At 35.9% G+C, this 24,200-nt stretch overlaps 1 protein-coding gene across 9 annotated transcripts in view; it reads left to right on the top strand.

Moving 5' to 3' along the window:
• LOC145688034 (uncharacterized) overlaps nucleotides 1-24,200 on the top strand; it is a 188,010-nt gene that overhangs the window by 23,508 nt on the left and 140,302 nt on the right. For 6 of the 9 annotated variants that reach the window (XM_081761725.1, XM_081761723.1, XM_081761726.1 and 3 more), the window contains one exon: nucleotides 18,933-19,076. The exons of 2 other annotated variants lie outside the window; for them this stretch is intronic. The gene's annotated coding sequence lies outside the window, so the exon portion shown is untranslated. Of the gene's footprint in view, nucleotides 1-5,648; nucleotides 6,480-18,932; nucleotides 19,077-24,200 lie in introns of those variants that run through there. One more of the 9 variants, XM_081761727.1, reaches the window with a different exon arrangement.

Below are 24,200 nucleotides of genomic sequence, written 5' to 3'. Positions count from 1 at the left end.
ATTCGTTATTCATGGATCATACAAATTATATCCATTGACAACTGATTACTGGTTTTTATTTCTATTGATTGGTCATATAGTGTGTATGTATTATTAGTCTGGGCCCACTAGTTTCCAATAACATTGATTTTTTTTATATATACATCTATATATGTGCTTACATAGTTTTAAAAGTTACGTGCCTGCTCATTTTGTTGCATTTCCACCTCTTATGTCAACTATTTTTTATATATCTACGCGGATCTTTAGTAAATTGAAAATGATTATTGATTATCGGGTTTATACATATAAATTACAATGTTGCAACCTTATGAGGAAAAAAAAAAGTGAATTTTTGATAGTCAGGGTTTTTGTTTTTGTCTTTGAGCCAATAAAATATAAATATTTATAAAATATGAATACTTGTCGAATATGAACGGTTATGTAGGATTTAAACGTCGACGAAATACTACGATGGATATTAAAGTGAAATTTATTGTATTGAATAATATGAATATATATATATATACGAGTATGTATGTAATGGGCTCGGTATTTACCCTGGTTTTATTTAGGTTGCCATAGGTTTTTGACACCCGACCTTTACCAACTATTTGTGACATATAGCGTTACCGCGTATATTGTAATAAATTACATTTTGTTGAGTGGTTACTGATGTCTGTAACTATTAAAGTTGAATATAATGTTAAATACCGCATGTGAATAAAACAAGTAGCGGGTCGTAAGATAAATAAGAATAACCCTAATCCTTACCCAAATTTACTTTGCGAGTGAAATTAGCAACCTACGAAACAGTGCGCCTCTCCAACGACTTTTTCCATCAGTAAAACATGGAACAAATCCTTCCCCTACGATCGGACACCAAACTATTCAGTATCTAGAATTTTTGACTACAAGATCTATACTAGGAAAAAATTAGTGATCTTAAATTCAACAAACTGAAATCTGTTTAATAAGTTAATGTGAATCCCGGAATATGGAAATATGTTCCCAATATCTGTGACTGGATTTGATAAGTTTTCCTTAATATTGACAAACTTTGAAATTTTAGATAAAGTGCGTCGAGTGACGAAATGAGAAATATAGATATACATATATGTGATATGAAGCAATTAGTTGTCTATAGTTAAAATAAAAACAATTGAATACTCTCATGGACACCAACCACAGTGCGTAAAGAGAGTTGAAAACAAAAAAAAAAAAAAAAAAAGGGGAGCTATTATCGACGTGAGAACAAAGACTCATAAAACTGTCGATACGTCTCCTATTGAGACAAAGACTCAATAAAATATTACTAAAGTTTTTTTTTTAATGATTAACCAATTATTTTTTTTCTTTTCCTGCAACGATATGTATTCATTGCACTGAGTTTTAAATATATATTGACTCTTGAATTTTTTTCTTGTCTCGTCTTTGGTTTTAATTCTTTTTCATGTAATCCAACTTTTAAAATATATATATATATAAAAAGAGAAATGTGTTATTTGATCTTGCTGAAAGTAGCGAATTTCTGTGCATGTTTATGAAACATTCTTTTCATGTATTAAATTTTTTTCCCTCTGTTATGTCAAACTACATCTTCTTCTATTGAAATGTAATAAATGTCTATAGCATTGTAGTTAGGTTAGTCTAATTCAACCAAATACAACCCGAAGTATACATTGTCCTGTATGAATGTGTGTGTGAGTGAAATGTAGGTTTAGTATTAAGTGCACCAATTATCTTGTCATACATATGTGACTTATTATAATTATTGGTAGTTATCAATTGAACTCATTGAATGTTAATACTAACTTAAGTTGGCTCTATGAAGGAAGAAAAAAGGACTGAAGTAGCCTGAACGAATGATCATCATGAGAGAACTGTGAAAGTCAAAATCTTCGACACATATGTGATACTCTGATTTTTTTTTTTTCCTGTGGTCGTTTCTAACATGCCATCAACTTCGTCGTTCATTTTTCAAATATTGAATATTAGTCTAAACCTTCTGGAAATATTGAATAAACGGTAAAATTAAACTTTCTCATCTATCTCCGAGCTAGATTGGGATAATTCGGTAGTTGGGGTCAAATGGATCTAGATCGGGGATGTATGGGTTAACATGTGTCTATCTTTGATCACCCTAATACCAGACATTCACCCAATAGCTATTGGAAATGATCACAATTAGATAATTATTCACTTTCCTTTACCATATTCCTTAAAATATCTAGTAACAGTTTTCCCTTTATCACCTTCTTACTTTATATCTTTCCTCTTCTATCTTCTTTCTTTTCTTCATCTTCTTCTTCTATTTTTTAATAAAACTGGAAGGGGGGTCGTGACTGGGAATTCTATATGTAATAAACACGGTCATGTATTTATTTATTTTACTTTATTTTCTTTAGAAGTCCGAAAAAAAAGTTTTCTCGTTTCGATCGAACCTAGTATGTTCGAAATTAAGAAGTGGAAATTATATTCTAATGTAATTAGGCATAAGCTGATAGCTTCATGAACATCCCCACCAGGGGTGAGGGGTTCCCACTCACGACTTATTCTGTGCATCACATTTGTTGCCGCTTCCTTTTTCCTCAATCAGTTTTAGATGGACGAGCGGTGACAGGATTCGTTGTTATGGCAACAGTGGTTGCTGTGGCAACGGCCCCTTTTTCCAGTTTTAGAATGGCGACACGTGACAAGACTGTTGCCATGGTAACGCATGTTTACTGTGGTAACGGATCTGAAAATGCTTATTGAATAATACCAGTTATCATGCCAATCAGTTTGAATTGGTGAACCGCGACAAGAATGGTTGTCATGGCAACGCTTGTTCCCATGGCAACGGATCTCCGTTTAAATGGCGACCGATAGATTTGAAATTTTTTAAGAATGTTAAAGAGTGAGGTTGAAGGCATGTTGAATTGATTACAACATTGAAATTAATACGAGAAATTTTATAGTGAAACAAGTAGAGTCGTTGGCTACTTTGTCATTTTTGTTTCCTTTTCTAAGGGGGAAAAAGAGAAGGAGTGTCAAAATTTTTCTAAAATAGAACTAAACGCTAGAAGGGTGTCAAGGAAGGAAAGAGAATGGGAGTCCTTTAATTTATGAATAATACTTGTCTGGATAGCGAATAAGTATTTTATAGTATATGTGTATTTCTGATATATATATCTTGTCTTTTGTAAAGTGTAAAGTGTCTCAAAACTATGGCAACAAAAAAGGTTGTTGTGTCACAGGACGAGTGTGATGTCACGTGCACTCAATGCATATTAAACGAAAAAGAGAAAAGATCTCGCGCCCCGCGGAGACTTATAAGATGTACCGGTTGTGGACTAAAATGGATCCACTTTGCTTGTTCCAATTTGGACGATACTGCTGAAAATGCAGAAAAAGTTCAAACCGGCGAAATAGAAAAATATTGTGAGGACTGTGAAAAGGACCGAGGCCAAATATCTCCAGCGGAGATATCTGACCTCGACGATGAGGAAAAGAGTGGAAATCAAAGTGATTCTCGGGATCAGACGGCAAACCCGAAGGAAGGAATGTCATCTGGAGGGTCTGATACGTCTGCATTAATTCGCCAGATGATGGAGATGATGAACGAAAGATTCACTAACATGGAACAAAATAATACAGAAATGAGGCGTGAGAATACAGAAATGAGGCGTGAGATAAATGAAAAGTTAGACCAGAATAGTGAAAACTTAAGGCGTGAAATAAATGAGAAGTTTGATACCTCGAAACGAGAGACCGACGCTCGATTCGAGGTATTAAACAATAAAATTGACCAGATCTGTTTAGACTTTGCTTCTTCGATGAGCAAATTGAAAGAGCAAACATCTACTGAACTGGAGCAGGTTAGATACCGGGCCCAACAGTCCACCGAGCAGCTCAGAGACGAAACAAATGATAAATTCAATGAAATAGATATAAGGTTTGAGAGTACAAACAAAAGATTTGGTGACATCGAACAAAAAGTTGAACAGCAGCAGGCTGAAATAAGTAGATTGAATGTTGTAATATCCGACCTATCAATAGAATCTAAACTAGAGTCGGTTGACCAAAGAATTAGTCGAATTCAAACCGAAGTAGACAGTATTAAGGGGAATATTACTAAATTGCAAATCGCCAAGTCTGATATTTCCTATCCTTTTCCTGATGGCGATTCTCCAGGGAAAATTCTCCCCGAAACAAGTAACGTCCTCCCGGGTAAGAGTCAAGTGTTGCCTGATGCACGGGACACAGCAATGTATTGCCCCCCGCATCAGCCAACCTCGAAATCATGGTTGAGTAATTTTGATGTACCGATGCAGTCGAGTGTTGTGACTACAACAGTCACTAGCGTAAATGCTCACTCTACCTTTGGAATGGTACAATCGTACAGCGTGCTGCCAGGAGGGGAAAGGAGACGTGCCGGACCGTCGGTTACTACCGTGGTGGGTCCTAAGTTTGAACCTTACATGGTCAACACAAATTACAAAACCTCTCTTGGTCATATGGGAGCGTTCAGTTCAGTGACCACTCCGTCGGTGGCAAATCCGGTGACAACCCCAACTGCTCAGGATAACGCGTTGATTCCACTGGATTCTTTTCCTGCCCCGCATAGTATGAGCTCTAAAGTTTCCCTCCGGGATATTGAACGTTTTCCCACTTTCGATGGGAACATTACTAACGGGTTACCTCGAGTTTTCCTGCGGAGACTGCAGCAATATTTAGACATGTATAAACTTACTGATGGGGAACGCCTGCAGATAGTTGAAAAATGTTTGATCGCCGCTTCGGGCGCATGGTTTGCTTCGGTTAAATACCAAATCCGAACGTTTAGTGATTTTTTGATTCTTTTTAAAGAAGAATATTGTAATGAGCACATCGAACGGCTCCAAAAGAGAAACTTACAATCACTCCGGTATGATCGCTCCAAGTATGGGTCCCTCTTGGACTATGCTTGGAAAATTATCGAACTATATTATCAGATAGCTGAACATCCCTCTCAGGCTGAACTTGTAGATATTATAGTTAACGCTCTTCCACCCGATGAGTCCCGGGCCATAGCGTCCCACTTGTGCCAAACGGTGCGAGAAGTCACCTCACGTTTAGCTGCCTTGTGCGGCAAGGAAGTTGGTGGTCCACCAAAACGATACTTCGCCCGACAGGCAAAAATTCTAAAACCGACGAAGACGAAGGTAACGGCAAGTTGCCAGACAGATTTCCTGAGTTATACCCAAGCTGGATCTCGTTATCCTAGTGGGTATGGCTCAGAAAACAACAATAATGGCCGGCGACTATTTAGGAATCGGCCCATGTTCAACAATCGCCGGAGTTATCGTCCCTATGACCGTACCAACATGGCATCGAACCCGGGTAGGGGCGATAACACCAGGAGGAATTTTAACAGGACGTACGGAAGAAGGGAGAACGGTAATAGTCAGGGCAATAATAATAACAATAATAGTAACAATAATGTAAATCGACCCCAGAATTCAGTCCCTTCGCAAGTGCGTGGTAACGGTGAGCCTAGAACAATATTAAATGGCAGTGATAGACGGGAAACTGCATCCTAATGTCATCAGATATACTAGTCGACGGCTGAAGCCTTACGAATTGTCTCTGTCGATTTCTCAGTTAGAACTTCTGTCCGTTCTATTGCTATATGAACACTACTGAAAAAAAAAAAAAAAAAAGTATCGGAACTCACAATTTCCGAAATTTAAAGATTTTCAATTGTACAGAAGATAAACGTAGTGAATTACTTGCGCAATACCCCAAGTAGATATAATATACTGTCCTAGAGTGACTGGTAACGTTTGAATGGGATGAATGAGTGTGTTAACTTAACAAGCATCATTAGTTGGTATTCCCAATTAGCAAAATTTTGTTATTCTAACAAAATTTTGTTAATGGGCCGGGGAAAACTGTAATATACCATTACAGTTGAAAGTAATGGCAATTTTTTTTTACGCACCCTGTACCTAGCAATTTTTTTTTTAATTCAATTTCGGTTTAGTTACACAATTTACTTACTCTCTTTACTTCGAATTAAATATAATAAACCCAAAGGTTTTGTTAGTAACCATATTCCCACTGTATAATATATTTATTTATATTTTGATTGAGTGTAAATCCCATTTACGGATATATAACTTGAATAGTTACAAGGTTTACCATTCTGACGTCATACCAAAACATAGTTCCGTTATTGGATATAAATCTCCTTAATTTCAGACCAATGTAGATTTTGGCCAGGTACCTAATCTTTCCCTCACCCCCTCTCACTAGTCCATAGTCACTTTCAGATCCGGTTATATCTGGATTTGCCAAATTTCCATTCGCTTTGTAATTTCCGCGGCTAAAGTTTTCTTTCTGATTGGAGGAATTCTCTTACCTCTGGCTTTTTCGGCGCAATGTTATCAGAATAATAGAAGACACCTTACGATACGCAGCTTATATTTTCGCCTACCTATCTGCGTTAAAAGAACTAGGATTTTAATAGAATTCAGGTAAAAATATGATTTAATTTCATAATTGAACACTGAAGGCTGTGTAGGAGCCCCCAAAACAGTGAAAAAAGCTACATTTTCCGTAAAGAAACAATAAGTTAGTGAAGCATCCAGTTCTGTTTTTCTAGGAAGCCATGTTTGCTGCCCAGCTATAATAGCAGAAGTGAAAGAGTGACTTTATTTTTTTTGTTATTCCAAATTCAATTAGGGATTAGGGACATTACGACCTGATTAGTGCATGTTGGTCGTGTATACAGTAAATGTGATTTATCATTATTTATTTCGTAATTGCATGTATGTAGTAGGTTTGATAGTACTGTAAATAATCATAATGGCAGCTTAAGTTAGTTCAAAAGGGCTCCTATCCCCTTTTCCAAATTGAACCAGTTCTAGCGGGGGAATGGGTTAGTTATTGTTCGTTTTAGGGCCTTTTCCCCTTTCAGGGGAAGGGTCCCTCCATAAACCTCGTTAAGGTGCCCCCCGGGCATCAATTTTTGGCAATCATTATATAAACAATTGGTCAGGTCAATTAGACCTAGTGTTACCTTTCTCATTTTTGACCCCCTTTAAATTAAATAGAGCCGACTGTATATATATCGACGAGGGAGTAATGTATTTTAAATCTAATGTGTTAGGTTATTTTCGTCAACGTGCATGTAACTAAATGGTGCATGTTTAGTTTAGTTAGTTGTCTTTATGTATAATACTAACAGTGGTGTATGTAGTTAGTAGGTTTGTGTGAGTGTGTGAATTTTCGATTTGGACAGTGTATAAATATGTGTTAATTTAGTACCATTTTCCTAACAGAAATAAACCAGAGTAAATATTAAATTTCTGATTAATGAGTACAAGTATACATTTCAGTACACGGTAAATTATGCCTCCACTACAGCGCCACAGCGTCCGGTTTCGGTACTCAATTGTTTGTTGACAATACGACATCGCATAACTTAGTGATCTAGGTTGTTGGATTTTAGTCATTTATTCAAAAATTACTTTCATTGGACATGGATTTCGGGTCAGATGAGTATACCTTCCTATAAGATAGCATGAGATCTTACTGTACTGAAAATTTCAGTTTGCTAGGTCCAATAGTAAATGAATAATCCGCTGAAATAAAGAACACCTATTTTCTTAATAGAAGTAAAACCCATATGCTGTTACTGTTTGTTTAAAAATGTAGTATTAAATTCTTTTTCTCTCCCGTGGCTGTAGAAAATTCCATTGTTGCTTCAGTTTTATCAACAAATCAGAAATAGATTAATCGTTGACAATTTAACTTTCCGTAAATACATGTATGATTTTTTTTTAAAACCTGCAAAGTAAATACAATTTGGGTGCTTCGAAATAAAGAGTACGTGGTTCGATGAATGTGATCGTGTGGTGGTTTGAGCGTGATAGATTGTGATAGTTATATATATATATATTTATTACTGCGTAATGTAAATATGTGTATGGCCTGCGTGTAAAATGTACGAAATAGGGTGTTTATAAAATATTACTTCGTGCGGAAATTAGTAGATAATGAATGAATGTAATGAAATGTTAATAATATGATATATAATATGAATAAGATGATGACCCCTATAGTTAAATGGATAGGCCTAGTGAATTTTATATAGTGAAAATACGAATGTGTTTACGAAGAAAAAAAAAAAATATCTCTCGCGTTTAGACTTCTACACCGGTGCATTCATCCAACCGAGTTTGCTACTTGGATAGTAAATTATAGTTGGGAATTGTGTGTTACTTTGCATTTATGTACCTCCTAACAACAGCCCCAGATCTTAAGCCTTTCAATAGATAGAGTAGCATCATGTGGGAATTACTTCTAAAGGTTGACAGAAATGATAATTAAGAAAACCAACTGCTATATCCTGTGATCATCGAAAAGTACAGGTTTCGGTCATTTGTACCTTTAGCATTCATTGCCTCTCCGAGATTTTTTTTTTTTTTTTGTTGCTTACCTTATTTATTTATTGTGCAGTGTTCATATAACTCAGTTCGGACTATCCGATTAAATTAACTGCTACTAAATATAGCGTACCCGGACGTCGACCCCTAGTCCCCTTAAGTATTTTTCATGTCTTTCCTTAGTTTAATTAGATGAGGGAAATTAACGACGTCCCAGACGGTGGCATGTCTGCGCTGGGTAGCCATCGGTGATGTTTCGGTAATTGAAATCACCGATCCAAAATTCAGTTTGTTTATTTAATTTTTTTTAATTTTGGCGAATTACTAATTAGGGATACCTTAGCTATTACTCTAATTTCATCCCTATTCTGGAATCTTCTAGTTTCCAAGAGGTCGGATGATTTTTTTTTTTTGAAATTCTAAATTAGCGCCTTCTCTAACCTTCCGGACGATTTCCGGGAACCTGCTGGTTTGGGCCGGATACGGGGATCGGATTTCAATCTTACAACCAAATTCTTGTGGGATTGGGATCTGATGGACACAGAACTTGCATCCTTGGCAGCAGGGCGTTCCTTGAGTCTACGTATTTGAGTAGACCACCCTTTTGGCATGTTAAGAATATTTTGGCTATGGATTTGTTGAGATAGAAATTCGACTTTCGTCTTTGTAGCGTTAGTTATTTCCCACTTAAGTCTTTGGCGCCACTATTTCTTCGTCTTCCTTCTTCTCTATCTCTCTCTGTCTTCATTACTTCGAGATTTTTTTTTTTAAATTTCAACCTCCCCCCCCCCCCCGGTTTCTGAAACTCATGAAAATGTAAAATATTCCATATCATTTATTTCGATCGTATGTACTAACTGAGACATCGAGGGATGCAATTCGTGGAGGTATTGCAGCACATCTCAGGACCATTTTCGCGATATTCAATCCACCACTGGAGAAATTGACGGGAAGGTACACTATGCTTTCGGATTCCTAGAAACATTCGTTATTCATGGATCATACAAATTATATCCATTGACAACTGATTACTGGTTTTTATTTCTATTGATTGGTCATATAGTGTGTATGTATTATTAGTCTGGGCCCACTAGTTTCCAATAACATTGATTTTTTTTATATATACATCTATATATGTGCTTACATAGTTTTAAAAGTTACGTGCCTGCTCATTTTGTTGCATTTCCACCTCTTATGTCAACTATTTTTTATATATCTACGCGGATCTTTAGTAAATTGAAAATGATTATTGATTATCGGGTTTATACATATAAATTACAATGTTGCAACCTTATGAGGAAAAAAAAAAGTGAATTTTTGATAGTCAGGGTTTTTGTTTTTGTCTTTGAGCCAATAAAATATAAATATTTATAAAATATGAATACTTGTCGAATATGAACGGTTATGTAGGATTTAAACGTCGACGAAATACTACGATGGATATTAAAGTGAAATTTATTGTATTGAATAATATGAATATATATATATATACGAGTATGTATGTAATGGGCTCGGTATTTACCCTGGTTTTATTTAGGTTGCCATAGGTTTTTGACACCCGACCTTTACCAACTATTTGTGACATATAGCGTTACCGCGTATATTGTAATAAATTACATTTTGTTGAGTGGTTACTGATGTCTGTAACTATTAAAGTTGAATATAATGTTAAATACCGCATGTGAATAAAACAAGTAGCGGGTCGTAAGATAAATAAGAATAACCCTAATCCTTACCCAAATTTACTTTGCGAGTGAAATTAGCAACCTACGAAACAGTGCGCCTCTCCAACGACTTTTTCCATCAGTAAAACATGGAACAAATCCTTCCCCTACGATCGGACACCAAACTATTCAGTATCTAGAATTTTTGACTACAAGATCTATACTAGGAAAAAATTAGTGATCTTAAATTCAACAAACTGAAATCTGTTTAATAAGTTAATGTGAATCCCGGAATATGGAAATATGTTCCCAATATCTGTGACTGGATTTGATAAGTTTTCCTTAATATTGACAAACTTTGAAATTTTAGATAAAGTGCGTCGAGTGACGAAATGAGAAATATAGATATACATATATGTGATATGAAGCAATTAGTTGTCTATAGTTAAAATAAAAACAATTGAATACTCTCATGGACACCAACCACAGTGCGTAAAGAGAGTTGAAAACAAAAAAAAAAAAAAAAAAAGGGGAGCTATTATCGACGTGAGAACAAAGACTCATAAAACTGTCGATACGTCTCCTATTGAGACAAAGACTCAATAAAATATTACTAAAGTTTTTTTTTTAATGATTAACCAATTATTTTTTTTCTTTTCCTGCAACGATATGTATTCATTGCACTGAGTTTTAAATATATATTGACTCTTGAATTTTTTTCTTGTCTCGTCTTTGGTTTTAATTCTTTTTCATGTAATCCAACTTTTAAAATATATATATATATAAAAAGAGAAATGTGTTATTTGATCTTGCTGAAAGTAGCGAATTTCTGTGCATGTTTATGAAACATTCTTTTCATGTATTAAATTTTTTTCCCTCTGTTATGTCAAACTACATCTTCTTCTATTGAAATGTAATAAATGTCTATAGCATTGTAGTTAGGTTAGTCTAATTCAACCAAATACAACCCGAAGTATACATTGTCCTGTATGAATGTGTGTGTGAGTGAAATGTAGGTTTAGTATTAAGTGCACCAATTATCTTGTCATACATATGTGACTTATTATAATTATTGGTAGTTATCAATTGAACTCATTGAATGTTAATACTAACTTAAGTTGGCTCTATGAAGGAAGAAAAAAGGACTGAAGTAGCCTGAACGAATGATCATCATGAGAGAACTGTGAAAGTCAAAATCTTCGACACATATGTGATACTCTGATTTTTTTTTTTTCCTGTGGTCGTTTCTAACATGCCATCAACTTCGTCGTTCATTTTTCAAATATTGAATATTAGTCTAAACCTTCTGGAAATATTGAATAAACGGTAAAATTAAACTTTCTCATCTATCTCCGAGCTAGATTGGGATAATTCGGTAGTTGGGGTCAAATGGATCTAGATCGGGGATGTATGGGTTAACATGTGTCTATCTTTGATCACCCTAATACCAGACATTCACCCAATAGCTATTGGAAATGATCACAATTAGATAATTATTCACTTTCCTTTACCATATTCCTTAAAATATCTAGTAACAGTTTTCCCTTTATCACCTTCTTACTTTATATCTTTCCTCTTCTATCTTCTTTCTTTTCTTCATCTTCTTCTTCTATTTTTTAATAAAACTGGAAGGGGGGTCGTGACTGGGAATTCTATATGTAATAAACACGGTCATGTATTTATTTATTTTACTTTATTTTCTTTAGAAGTCCGAAAAAAAAGTTTTCTCGTTTCGATCGAACCTAGTATGTTCGAAATTAAGAAGTGGAAATTATATTCTAATGTAATTAGGCATAAGCTGATAGCTTCATGAACATCCCCACCAGGGGTGAGGGGTTCCCACTCACGACTTATTCTGTGCATCACATTTGTTGCCGCTTCCTTTTTCCTCAATCAGTTTTAGATGGACGAGCGGTGACAGGATTCGTTGTTATGGCAACAGTGGTTGCTGTGGCAACGGCCCCATAAGCCAGTTTTAACTCTACCCGCTCTCCTCTCGCTAAATAGGATCGAGCTGGCAGTGATTTTACTATACTGTTTCGTTTGCTTTCCCATTCCAAGAACGGAAATTTGGCTGTAATTTCCATATTCGTAAGGTTATTACATTGTCTTAACAGTATACAATTTCAGACAAATATAAGCAGCAGGTTTTTCATAGCAATAGCATTGAACACCTGCCACTGTGAGACTGTATGTTCCGAAGTGCATGACTTATATGTTAAAATATCATTTTCGCATGACTTTGTATATAAATATGTTACCTTTAAATTTGAATAATATACCAATAGAGAATAAGAAGAGTATATTCCATAGGATATTCTAACAAACAAATTTAATATGTTTGCTTTGATTCAAAATAGTTTCTTATTGACTGTTAGTTTGAGCTATGGGAATTTTATTATTATTATTATTATTATTATTACTGAGATTTTCTAGCTGTTTAAACGCTAGAAAAAATTAGATGGTAGTTGTCTCGTGCCTTAAAGAGCAAAAATATTGTCAGTCTCTGAAGCGTGTCATTAAATATACATGAATGCCCATCGATGAAATATATTGTGCTATATGGGAACTGTTTCAAGATCAAGAGGGAATAGTAATGATAGAGAGAAGTAGAAATGTTTCCGGTGCTCTTTCTAATTCGAATACTTATTATTATTTAGGATTTATGCTAATTGAAAATAATTTGTTTTTAATTTAGTATAGAGTACTTTCTATTCAGCAAATTTGCAGCTCTAGCCTAGTAGTTGAATTTGCACTTTGATGCAGTTTGATGTGTTTGAAAAAGAACTGTGCAATTGTCTTCATCATACCGTAGTTTGCTGTCCCAAATTATGTTTGACTGTGACTAGTTTCCAATACGGAAAACTTGTTGCTCAAACAAAAAATGGAGCTTCGGTTATGGTTGGTGAGGTAGAAGTCTTAATTTTTTCATAGTTATGCCCATAGGCTTAATTCAGTTTTAGAAAAGTCCGTTGACTGTACAAAAGAGAGTAAGTTTTTTTAAACTATGTCGTGACTTACGTCTTTTTTCTCGAAGTCTTCAAAAAGAACAAAAGTCTCTGCACTATGTAGTCAACAAAAGTACCCCAACAGCCTCAAACACAAGGTGGAACTATAGAAGTAGGATAAATGATGTGCTGTATAGCTTAAAAGATGAACTGTTAGGACTGTTTAAATCCACGACGAAAACATCGGTAAATGGGATTCTCAAATCAGAGTTCGTGTAGCAAAATTCTATCAAACCCTTCAAAGTTTTGACTTCAATTTTTTACTTGAGCTGTTTTATGTTATAGGATAAAGTAAGAAATCTTGTTCAATATCTTAGAAAAGAAAATTCATTATATAAGTTACTGTAAAAAGAAAATAGATGAATTTGAAGAATATCTAAGATTATTGAGAGACGGTTTCGATTCTATCTAGTAAAAAATGGAAGAACCTGAATAGCCACATTTTTCAAAAAGATCAAGGGAAATGAAGTGAGATTTTACCCCCCCCCCTAAAAAATTGATGCCAATGCCTATAGTTTGAAATGGTTGCTACACTAAAAGAAAAAAGTACTAGATTTTCTGATATTGAAAAACTAGAGATACTTGTAATATCAACAACCGGTAACAATCGTCAAAGTGTTACGCCACGCCACTGATTGGTACGCAGAAAAAACAAGTGGTATAACAATAGATTGTAGAGAAGTGACCAGCCCATGTCACTTGTGCCATTGTCATTAGTGCCACGCATTTTTTCTAAATGACATGAGGTATGTCGTGAAATATATTTTATTTCTGAGAAACAGCTAAGTTACTAACAAGTGGAAGAAGTGTCCAAAGAATTAGCTTAATTCACTAAAATTGCACTTTTCTACGTCCGTTTTGCTTTTTAAGTAAATAGGCCTTCTATTCTCCCCTTTTACAAGAAGTCATGGTGGGTAAAATAAATACGAAATTATAATTTCAAAGTGTGTTTTGCTGCGTTGGTTACAACCTCTAAAAAATAGACTCAATATTTACATCATCCAAGTTAAGTTACATTGATGTACAGCGGTTTGGCAATTCCTTCCTTAAGATACCCTACATTACATGGACCCATGCTCCAAGACTAATACTTGCTATAGTATTTGGTCTAGGAATTAATTCGTGCGGGTGGACAAGAGATGGCGCAACGAACGGAGCGTCCCACAGTTCCGTGTATCCACACATGTGTTGCAAACCCCTGTCATCGCGTATCGTTCGTAGTATAGGGCAGTGGATTAAAGCGTCAACAACACCAGTTTGTAGTTAAGTGAACATGGCGCAATTTGTGCCTGATAAAGTGTTTTTGCGGGGTGTCCTGCTGCATTACTTTAACATGCAGAAAAGTGCGACTGAAAGTCATCGTATTTTGGTGGAAGTGTATGGTGACGATGCTCTAGCTGAGCGAACGTGTCAGAAGTGGTTTGCACGGTTTAGAAGTGGTGATTTCGGCTTGGCAGACCAAGAGCGAGCTGGACAGCCAAAAAAATTTCAAGACGAAGAATTGACAGCATTGCTCGAGCAGGATTCGTGTCAAACGCAGGAACAACTTGCAGCAGCATTAGGCGTTGATCAAACAACAGTCTCCAAACGCTTGAAAGCCATGGGAATGATTCAAAAGATGTCACATTGGATTCCACATGAATTGAAAGACAGAGACGTTGAAAGACGAAAAACCATTTGCGAATTGCTGCTTCAACGACAGAGCAGAAAGGGGTTTCTGCATCGAATTATTACGGGTGATGAGAAGTGGATCCATTACGAGAACCCTAAACGAAAAAAGGCCTGGGTGAAACCAGGTGAACCAGGTCCATCACAACCAAAACGAGATATTCACTGTGCAAAGGTTATGCTGTGCATATGGTGGGATATGAAAGGTGTGGTGTACTATGAGCTGCTGCAACCGGGTGAAACTATGAATGGAGAACGTTATCGACGACAATTAATGCGTTTGAAGCAAGCTCTGGCCAGAACACGACCAGAATGGGAGAACAGACATGATAAACTTATTGTTCAACATGATAACGCTCGCCCACATGTCGCAAAACCGGTCAAAACCTATTTAGAAAATGTCGGATGGGAAGTTTTACCCCACCCGGCGTATTCACCAGACGTTGCTCCTTCGGACTACTACTTGTTCGATTGCATGAACAACGATTTGATTGGACAGCGGTTTACTTCTTCAGAAGATATCGAAACATGGGTCTCTGACTGGATCGCTTCCAAGGATGAGGACTTCTTTCGCCACGGAATCCGTACATTGCCTGACAGATGGGCGAAAGTGGTGGCTAGCGATGGACAATATTTTTCTTAAGGTATTTATGTATTTTGTGTTTGTACTGCAGCTTCAATGTGTGCGTACCAACCGCACGAATTAATTCCTAGACCAAATATATCGGGGGAGAGGGGTATGTCAGTTGTTATTATAGTACAGAGAACCACTTGTCAGTTTCACATTATTTATTTTCAACATTTAACTTAAGCATCATAGTAATTTGGTTCTTAAAATATATGTTTCGATACGATATATAGTTCAAAATTGTCTGTACAGTTGAAACTAGAGATGCAAAAAAGCCGGCTTTTTTGAATCGATGGTTTTTTTCACATAAAAAGCCGGCTTTTTTGGAAAAAAACCGAGAATTTTGGAAATTTTGCCTTTTTTCATTTTCATGATTTTTCTATCCAAATAGCTTTCTTATAGTATATTCTATAGTTAGATAAGATTTCCACGACCTGAATGCCATATTTAGCTCTGTAATTCACCATCAAGATGAATGGAGCACATATTTTACGAATTAAAGCTAACATGAAGAATGTAGTATTTGAGGGCAATTTTACAGGTTATTTAACTTTATTTTAACTTTTGAGCTATCGACATTTTTTTCCTTCTCTAGATCATTTTAGTTTGTCATCCGTGTTTCATTTCTAAGAGCTTAGTACTCCAGCTTCTAGCACGAAAGTTAAACTTACGTTTTTCTATATATCCGTCAAAGCATACGCTTTTGAATATGTCCGTCAAACCGTATTTGCACATTTCTGTTATACTGTAATTGTGCAATGATTTAGCAATAATTTTCCAGATACAACCTTGAATACCAATTTATACAAATAATCAATAGCGGATTTAGAAAAGTAGTTTGGGAGGGGTTTCTCTGATTGTTTCGTTTTCTAAAAAGTCCTAATTTTATTTGGGAGGTGCTTGAAGTTTATGAGTACAGGCATAACTAATATTTCGTTTTGTTTATATGTTTAGCAATAATCTTCCGGATACAACCTTGAAGATCATTTTATACTGAGAATCAGTGGCGAATTTAAAAAAGTGTTTTGGGAGGGGTTTTCTTACTACTAATGTTTAGTTTTTCTAAACATACGTAATTTTTATATGACAGGAGCTTAAAGTTTATGAGTAAAGGCATAACTAATAGATATTTCGTTCGTTTTAGACATTCCACAACTTTGGAGAACAGGCTTCAGTCCGAAAGACCGATCTTCTAACCTTCGCAAAACCGTCACTGCTGGTAATTAGTAATAATAACGATTTAAAAACAATAAGAAAGGAAGTCGGCCAACTCCTACACTCCTAGTCGGCCAGTACACGCACTATTTCTACATTCTCAGATGGAATGAAGGAAGGCTTTGTCAGAATGGTCGAATGCTGGGTTGAATCCCGGACTTCCCGATAGAAGCGCAAAAGCCAACCACTCAGTCACGTTTGTTGTGCAGTTGTATTTAGCTTAACTTAAATATATTCCGTAGTCTTTTTTTTTTTTTTTTTTTTTTTGTTCCGTAATGATATGTTGAATCCCTCTTGTTAAAAATTCAGAAAACTTGAGGACTGGGTAAACCGTGATGGTGGTCAAGGGCGCCCATGTTGTGGTTTCCAAGGAGGGGAAGTATAAGCGACGTTTCAAAAATAGTTTCAAATTTTGCTGTAACTAATGTAAAAATCCTATTGGATTTTCAATATTCTGAAGTACATTTTCCTCTAGGGGGGGCAAGCGCCCCCTTAACCCCCCTGATGGGCGCCCTTGATGGTGGTTATAAAAAACTTGACTGTAGAATTTCAAGAATATACAGAACCATGTGCAGCCTTTAATTGTATCATACAAATCTAAGTATTTCTCTTATGTTTTATTTTAATTTTATTTTGTTTCAAAAGAGGGTATGGAATATTTTGAAGTAAAAATACTACATACAATTTTGCTAGTTATTTGTGTATTTTTTGAAAGAAGTTTTTACTCTTAGGTTTGGCTCGTTTACACCAGCTGTTTTTTTTTTTAAATAACTGGTTTAAACTAAAAAAATTAAAAGAACAAAAATGCGAATCGTGTGAACTTCATAGTGACGTTTCACATGTCAAACCATCTGCATTAGTCTTATTTCCTTTTTACCTTTTAATCAAGGTGTCCCATGTTCAATTGTCGGTCGAACCACAACCCTTCTTTCATGTGTAAACCAAGTACTCTTTCGGATGTCACTTTAAGCGAAAGTCTTCTCCTTGATAACCTCGGTATTACGTAAGGATGTTAAGCCTAAACATACAAAACGAAACCAAATTATATATTTCTGCATGCCTGTTGTTTTATAAAGAAGCGAAGGTTGCTTAAATATATTGATTAAAATTGGTAAAATTTATCGATTGCCTACTTAGCTTCCAACATTAGCTTGGATTGGACTTTCAATGATACCTACATACTAAATTTGTAATTTAATACCTCAGTTTTAGAAAAATAAACACACTGCTGAACAAGACTGCACTTATTTAATATAAAAACACATTTACACGTGACGTTTCGATCTTCTATCCAAGATCCTCATCAGACGTACACTCACGTCTGATTAGGATCTTGGATAGAAGATCGAAACGTCACGTGTAAATGTGTTTTTATATTAAATAAGTGCAGTCTTGTTCAGCAGTGTGTTTATTTTTCTGATTTTATTCGCAAGACGTTGACTATGATTGTGTGTCACTCAGTTTTAGCGTACTGATTATAATACGTTGACCTTTAAATTTTACATGCAAATTAAATTTTACAGGATTTTCCCGTTATTGTTTTACATTTAAAAGAATGACGGGATTTTCCCGATGGCTAGGGCGGGAGTTTCTCAATTTAAGAAATTTACTGACCGGACTTCTTTAAGCTTATGGGACCTCTTCCAGCATAACCCCGTTGTTGAATAATAACACCAAGGCGAAACAAACTTATTTCTGTGAATATGTAATACAAATACATAAAGCAAAATATCTAAATCAGAAAACCTGGTTTAAACCCCAAAAAAGCCTGGTTTAAACTGCCCCCCCAAAACGGGTTTTTGGCATTTTCAGAAACAACGATGGTTCTTGCCAACTCTGCTTACTTTTGTATATAGGAGGTTAAAATGTGTTTATTATATACATTGGTTAATCCTTTGGAATTCATAATGTAAAAATGTTGAAGTAAAATTGTTTAAAATATCTTTTCGAAATTCATGGTTTACTTTCGAGGTTTTATATTATTATCGACATCAACCACTAATTAAATGACTTTCTGTGTTATAGAGAAGCGAAACAAAGTCTGCTTTATCGATTTAAAGCAGAATTTTGAAAAAAGCCCAAAATTTCCCAAGCAAAAAAGCAAAGCAGAAAAAACCGAGTTTTTTTCCAAAAAAGCCGGTTTTTTTCCGAGCCCTTGCATCTCTAGTTGAAACATACAAAGAAGACAGAATCAGTTGTCTTATGGTTCCTTCCTAAAATATTTTATGTAACATATTGTACCTATCGGATAATAAAGGATGACCTACGTAAAAGTAGCCGTGCGTGGTAATACCGGTTATCCGGCTAGGCTACTTTTATGTGGACCATCCTATAGTACCATCTTATTGCATTCTAGGGTTTATTAAGTAGCTAGTTTATGGAGGACAGGACAGCAACTGTGTCTGAATAACTTCACACTTTCGACAAAGTTTCAACCTGCGGCAGCATACACTGTAGGCTAGCGCTAGCTATCACGTTATGAAGAACAACAGGGTAGTTGGTAAGTAAATATTTTATTTAAATTTAACGTTATTGTGAATGCGAGTCATATGTACAGTATAATTATTTTCTTTAACATATATTTATTCACCAGCCTAAAATAAACTGTAAAATATAAGAAGTTCGTGACAAGCAAAATATGCATAATTGTGAAAATCCTGCTTCGATTGATTTTTTTTCTTCCAAGATTGGCCTTTCATTGCTATTTATATAGTATTTATTACGTTCTTATGCTCAATGTATTGACTTGTGCATAACTTAGGAACCAAAAGAATACCACCATAATATTTCACACAGACTTCTATAGAACCTGAAGGCCTACCATTGTGCCCCATTTAATCCTGATCAGATGAGTTCGGAATTTCGAAAATATGACTCAGAATTTGATCGCCCGCAAATAGGGAATCGCAAGTCTGCTCAACATATTTTACACGCCCATACAGCAGGTCTAGTTCTACAGTCATGACAGGTTTGATTTCAATTGAATGGGAGTCCGATTTATGGCTTAGTGTTTTCAAAAATGACTCAAAACTTCACCGCCCATAACGGGGAAATCAAAATCCTGCACAACGTTATATTTCACACGCTTATACAGCAGGTAGGGATCTACCATCATGCCAAGATTGGTTCCAATCTGATGAGTTCAGTGTATGGTTTTATGTTTTTGAAAAATATGACTCGAAATTTGCCGCTGATAGCTCGGGAACCGAAAGTCTGCACATCATAACATTTCACATTCTTGTATAGCAGGTCAAGATCTACCACCACGTAATTTTGATCCAAATCGGATGCGTTCGGTTGAATTCGTATGATGTGAAGTGTAGGCACAAAATCGCTTTCCCCAAAACAATTAAAGAAAGACAATAAACGAGCTATGAGTGAGCGTTTTTTTGTAATAGAGCTGGCCCTACTGTCTCGCTTGGTGTGGCTGGGAATGGCAACCATGTTTTCTGCGTGTTTTGCTTAAGAGTTGTTTGTATCGAGCAATTCAGTTGTTGAGATGAATAACAAATTAACAAGGAAACAACGTGTTTTCGTGCTACAGGCTTGATGGAAACACAACATAAACACAAATGTGGTGACAGTAGACTTCAGAAGATAATTTCCAGGTTTAGAACCACCACCATGTTAAACCTGAGCCAACAATTTGAGGCTGCAGTTTCTGTGTATGACCTACCAAGAAATGTACAAAATGAAGGTACGCTGAACTTGTTGCTCAGAGTTATGTATGCAGCCCGAAGTCTACAAGAAGGTGCGCATGTGAACTGGGAATGACACTTACCTCTTTAAGGAACATGTTGTTTGATTCGAAGATGAAACCTTATCGATCAAGCTTCTGCACATATTGCACGAATGAGATCCATACTGGCGTGTTGAGTTCTGTGAGTGGTTTCTCATTTGGAATGAAGCTGACTTCCGGAAACGAATTTTGTGGACAGATGAGGCCTCATTCCAGATGAATGGTCGCATAAACAAACACAGTTGTGTTATGAGAGTGATAACTATCCACACGAAATTGTGAGAGAAGAGTTAGACGTCCCATGTTGCTTTTCGAGGTAATATTTGAAGTGGTGGTTTGAGTTTGAGTGTAATTTAAGTTTTAACGTCTGTTTCAGCAGCGAAGCTATATGAGACGGGACCTACTTATTAACGTGGAATCTGAACCACATGAACTCCCGCCGGTAATCGAACCCCGGTCGCCTATGCCAAAGGCGCGTCCGCTAACTGCTTAGCCACGAATGAGCTCTTGGAGTGGTGGTGCCACAGGACCAATCCTTTTCCAAGGAACTATCACTAGTAACACACATCTTCAGATGTTTCAGGAAGTTGTCGTTCCAGAAATTTTAAAACAACTCTCGTAACAAAAACATTTAGTTCATGTGGCAACATAATGGAGCACCACCTCACTTTGCTGTTGTGAGGGATTTCTTGGAACAACTTTTCGATAAATGGAGTGATTGGCTGGTATAATTGTTTCGTCTCTTTAAAAATAAAATTTATTGTTTTTCTTAGATATTATAATGTTAAGAATATTCAAATAATCAGAGAATATTAATTGTTGAATATTATTAACTATTACTATTACTATTAAGAATATATGTTTTGATATGAAATGAAAGGGTTAATGGACAGTTAGCTAACATGTTTTATTTCATGATAATTACAACAACAAAACAAGGTCACATTCTGCTTGAAGCTATTACAAGGCACAAAGAGAGGAAATACTTAATCCTATTTGTAGTATTGGTGCCGTTAGCTCATGCAGAAACATTTCAAACAATGGACACAACAAATTAATGGGAGCCTTAATGATATCAATGATTTTATGAACAAAATCAACAAATCTAATGAATGGTAGTGATAGTGTAGTATTTTGATCTGTGAATGGAAAACCTTCCAACAATCTAACAATAGCCAAAGTCATTATAACAAGATCAAAACGTAGAGGAAAAGACAACTTACTTGGCCAGGAGAGTGTGCTGCCATTCTTGTAGTACTTCAGTAAGCCTAACCAAGTTCAGGTATCCGAATCTTAGCTTGTTGTTGAAAGAGAGGCTTTTTATACTGTTTGGGCAGGACACTTTCCCTTTCACCAGAAGTTGTTTACAATCTTTTGTAAGGCTGATGAAATTCTTGACGTTTATGGAATATTGCTATTTCTTTTATACTTTTAATCTTTTGAAAAGAGACTTAAAAAAGTTTTAATTATTCTCAAATAAAATTGTCAATTATTAAACAACACATAATAGATTGGCCACCACCACATGTGACCTCATACCTTGCAACTTCCTCATGTGGGGTATTGTCAGATACGAGGTGTTTTGTGGCCAACCACAGGATTTAGAACATTCGAAATAGCTAATCGAACAATTATTCGAGAGATTGGGTGACAATCCTCGGTTGTCATGATATTTGCAAATCAGTGTTGAAGAAACATACTGTATCTTGTGCATTGAACATGATGAGAGACAAGCAGTATTTGTAAGTACAATAAAGATTGTCAAGTCACCTAGCTTATCTTTATATATTGAATAAAGCGACTTCGTGCTCACCCTGTATATAATGTACTTGATTTCTCAGGAATAATCACATTAAGAGCTATAAAAATTAGCTAAATGGATACTGTTTAAAAAGACAATGGTGTTTTATACACTGCATCATATACGTATTGTATAGAAACACATATAAGCGTGTAACACATCCAATATTCCTCATATATGTATTGTTACATCTACCTACACAATGGATTTTTGAAAGTATGTTGAGTAACTGTTAAAATTCTTCTGGTACACAGCATCTTCAATATCGCGTGTTTTAAAGCGAAATTTAGTAGTAATTGAGATTAAGCGTGATCCTATTTACAGGACATTACTGGATTCCATTAGATTCAGGCAAATTTCTTCTAATCGTACATAACTGCTTTAGATTAGATACATCTCCCCCATAAGTTCTTGATTGTTCCAGACTTTTCTCCAAATATTGCATACCAAGATCTTGAATTACTAAACTGTACTCTTGAGTACATATATTTAAACTCAAAATCCTACCTTGCACACCTAACTTCCATTCGTGTTTAAGTTATTAATCTCACAATATTTCAATCTTGTCTGGAATCATCCTCAAGCGCAGACGTGATGCTTGAGGATGATTCTAGAGAGGATCAAAATATTATGAAGATAATTACTTCAACACAAATGGGAGTTAGGGGTACAAGATATGATTTTGATATACAAAGATCCTGCTTAAATTAACAGATCGAATTATCTCTCGTAATGACCTATCCTCGTGATGTGTTCATGCGTCCTTATTATAAAGATAATAATCAAATTTTCAAGATACATGAGGTTCGGATCTGGAAACATTTTTGTAACTTCACTTTAACAGTAGATCCTAGGGGAGGGGAGGGGGATGTAGAAATAAAAACTAATAAAACCTAATAACTTTTGAATCACCCAATCAATCTCGATCAAATTTTTAACATATATGAGTGTTGAGCCTTGGGTGTTTTTTATCGTTTTACTTTGACGAGCCAACCTACGGGAAGGGGAGGGGTCAGATATATGTAAAAAAAAAAAAGTTAAAATTAAAATGACTGCCTTTGTGACTTTATCACTCTTGAACCACCCAACCGATCTCAATCAAATTTTCAACATACATGAGTTTAGGGGCAGGGATTACTTTAGGCTATTCACTTTGACGAAGCAACGTCGGAGAGGGGGAGAGAAATTTAAAAATGATCAAAAATGACCGATATTAGTGTTGAATCCATAGTTTTCGGGGTCGATAAGAGAAACAGTGACACTTCTGATGCTGTTTCAATCCAAGTTCAGCCTGATAGTTGGGGAGGGAGAGGGTACAACGTAGGGGAGGGGGATAAATATTTAAAAATGGCCGAAAATAACTAATATTAGTGTCGAATCCATAGTTTTAGGAGTAACTGAAATTAACAGTGACAATCCTGATCCCGTGTGCCGCAGCACGGAGGAGAGAGAGGAGGATCTATATATACAAGAGGGGAGGGGAGAGAATTTAAAAATGATCAAAAATGACCGATATAAGTGTTGAATCCATAGTTTTCGGAGTCTATGAGAGAAACAGTGACACTTCTGATACTGTTTCAATCCAAGTTCAGCCTAGATAGTTGGGGAGGGGTGTACAACGTAGGGGAGGGGGATAAACATTTTAAAATGTTCGAAAATAACTAATATTAGTGTCGAATCCATAGTTTAAGGAATAACTGAGATTAGCAGTGACAATTCTGATCCCGTGTGCCGCAGCACGGATGGGGAAGGGGGAGTTATAATAATAATAATAATCGAAAATGACCAATATTAGTGTCTAATCCATAGTTTTCATTCAGTGAACAGTGACATTTCCGATCCGGTTTAAAGCCAAAACCAGCCCCGCCACTGGGGGAGGGGAAGAAAGATATATATAAAAACGATCGAAAATGGCCACTATCAGTGTTGAATATATATAGTTTTCTGGGTTGCTTAGATAAACAATGATACTTTCTATACCGTTTAAATTCAAATTCTACCCCGCAACTTGGGGGAGGGGAGGAAGAGAGATTTAAAAATGATCGAAAATGACCGATATTAGTGCTGAATCCACGTTTTTTGGG

Source organism: Thermobia domestica, chromosome 6, assembly GCF_964235325.1.
Source record: "Thermobia domestica chromosome 6, izTheDome1.hap1.1, whole genome shotgun sequence".
Taxonomy (NCBI): domain Eukaryota; kingdom Metazoa; phylum Arthropoda; class Insecta; order Zygentoma; family Lepismatidae; genus Thermobia; species Thermobia domestica.
Note: the sequence above shows the minus strand (reverse complement) of the source record. Positions and strands in the feature narration are given on the sequence as shown.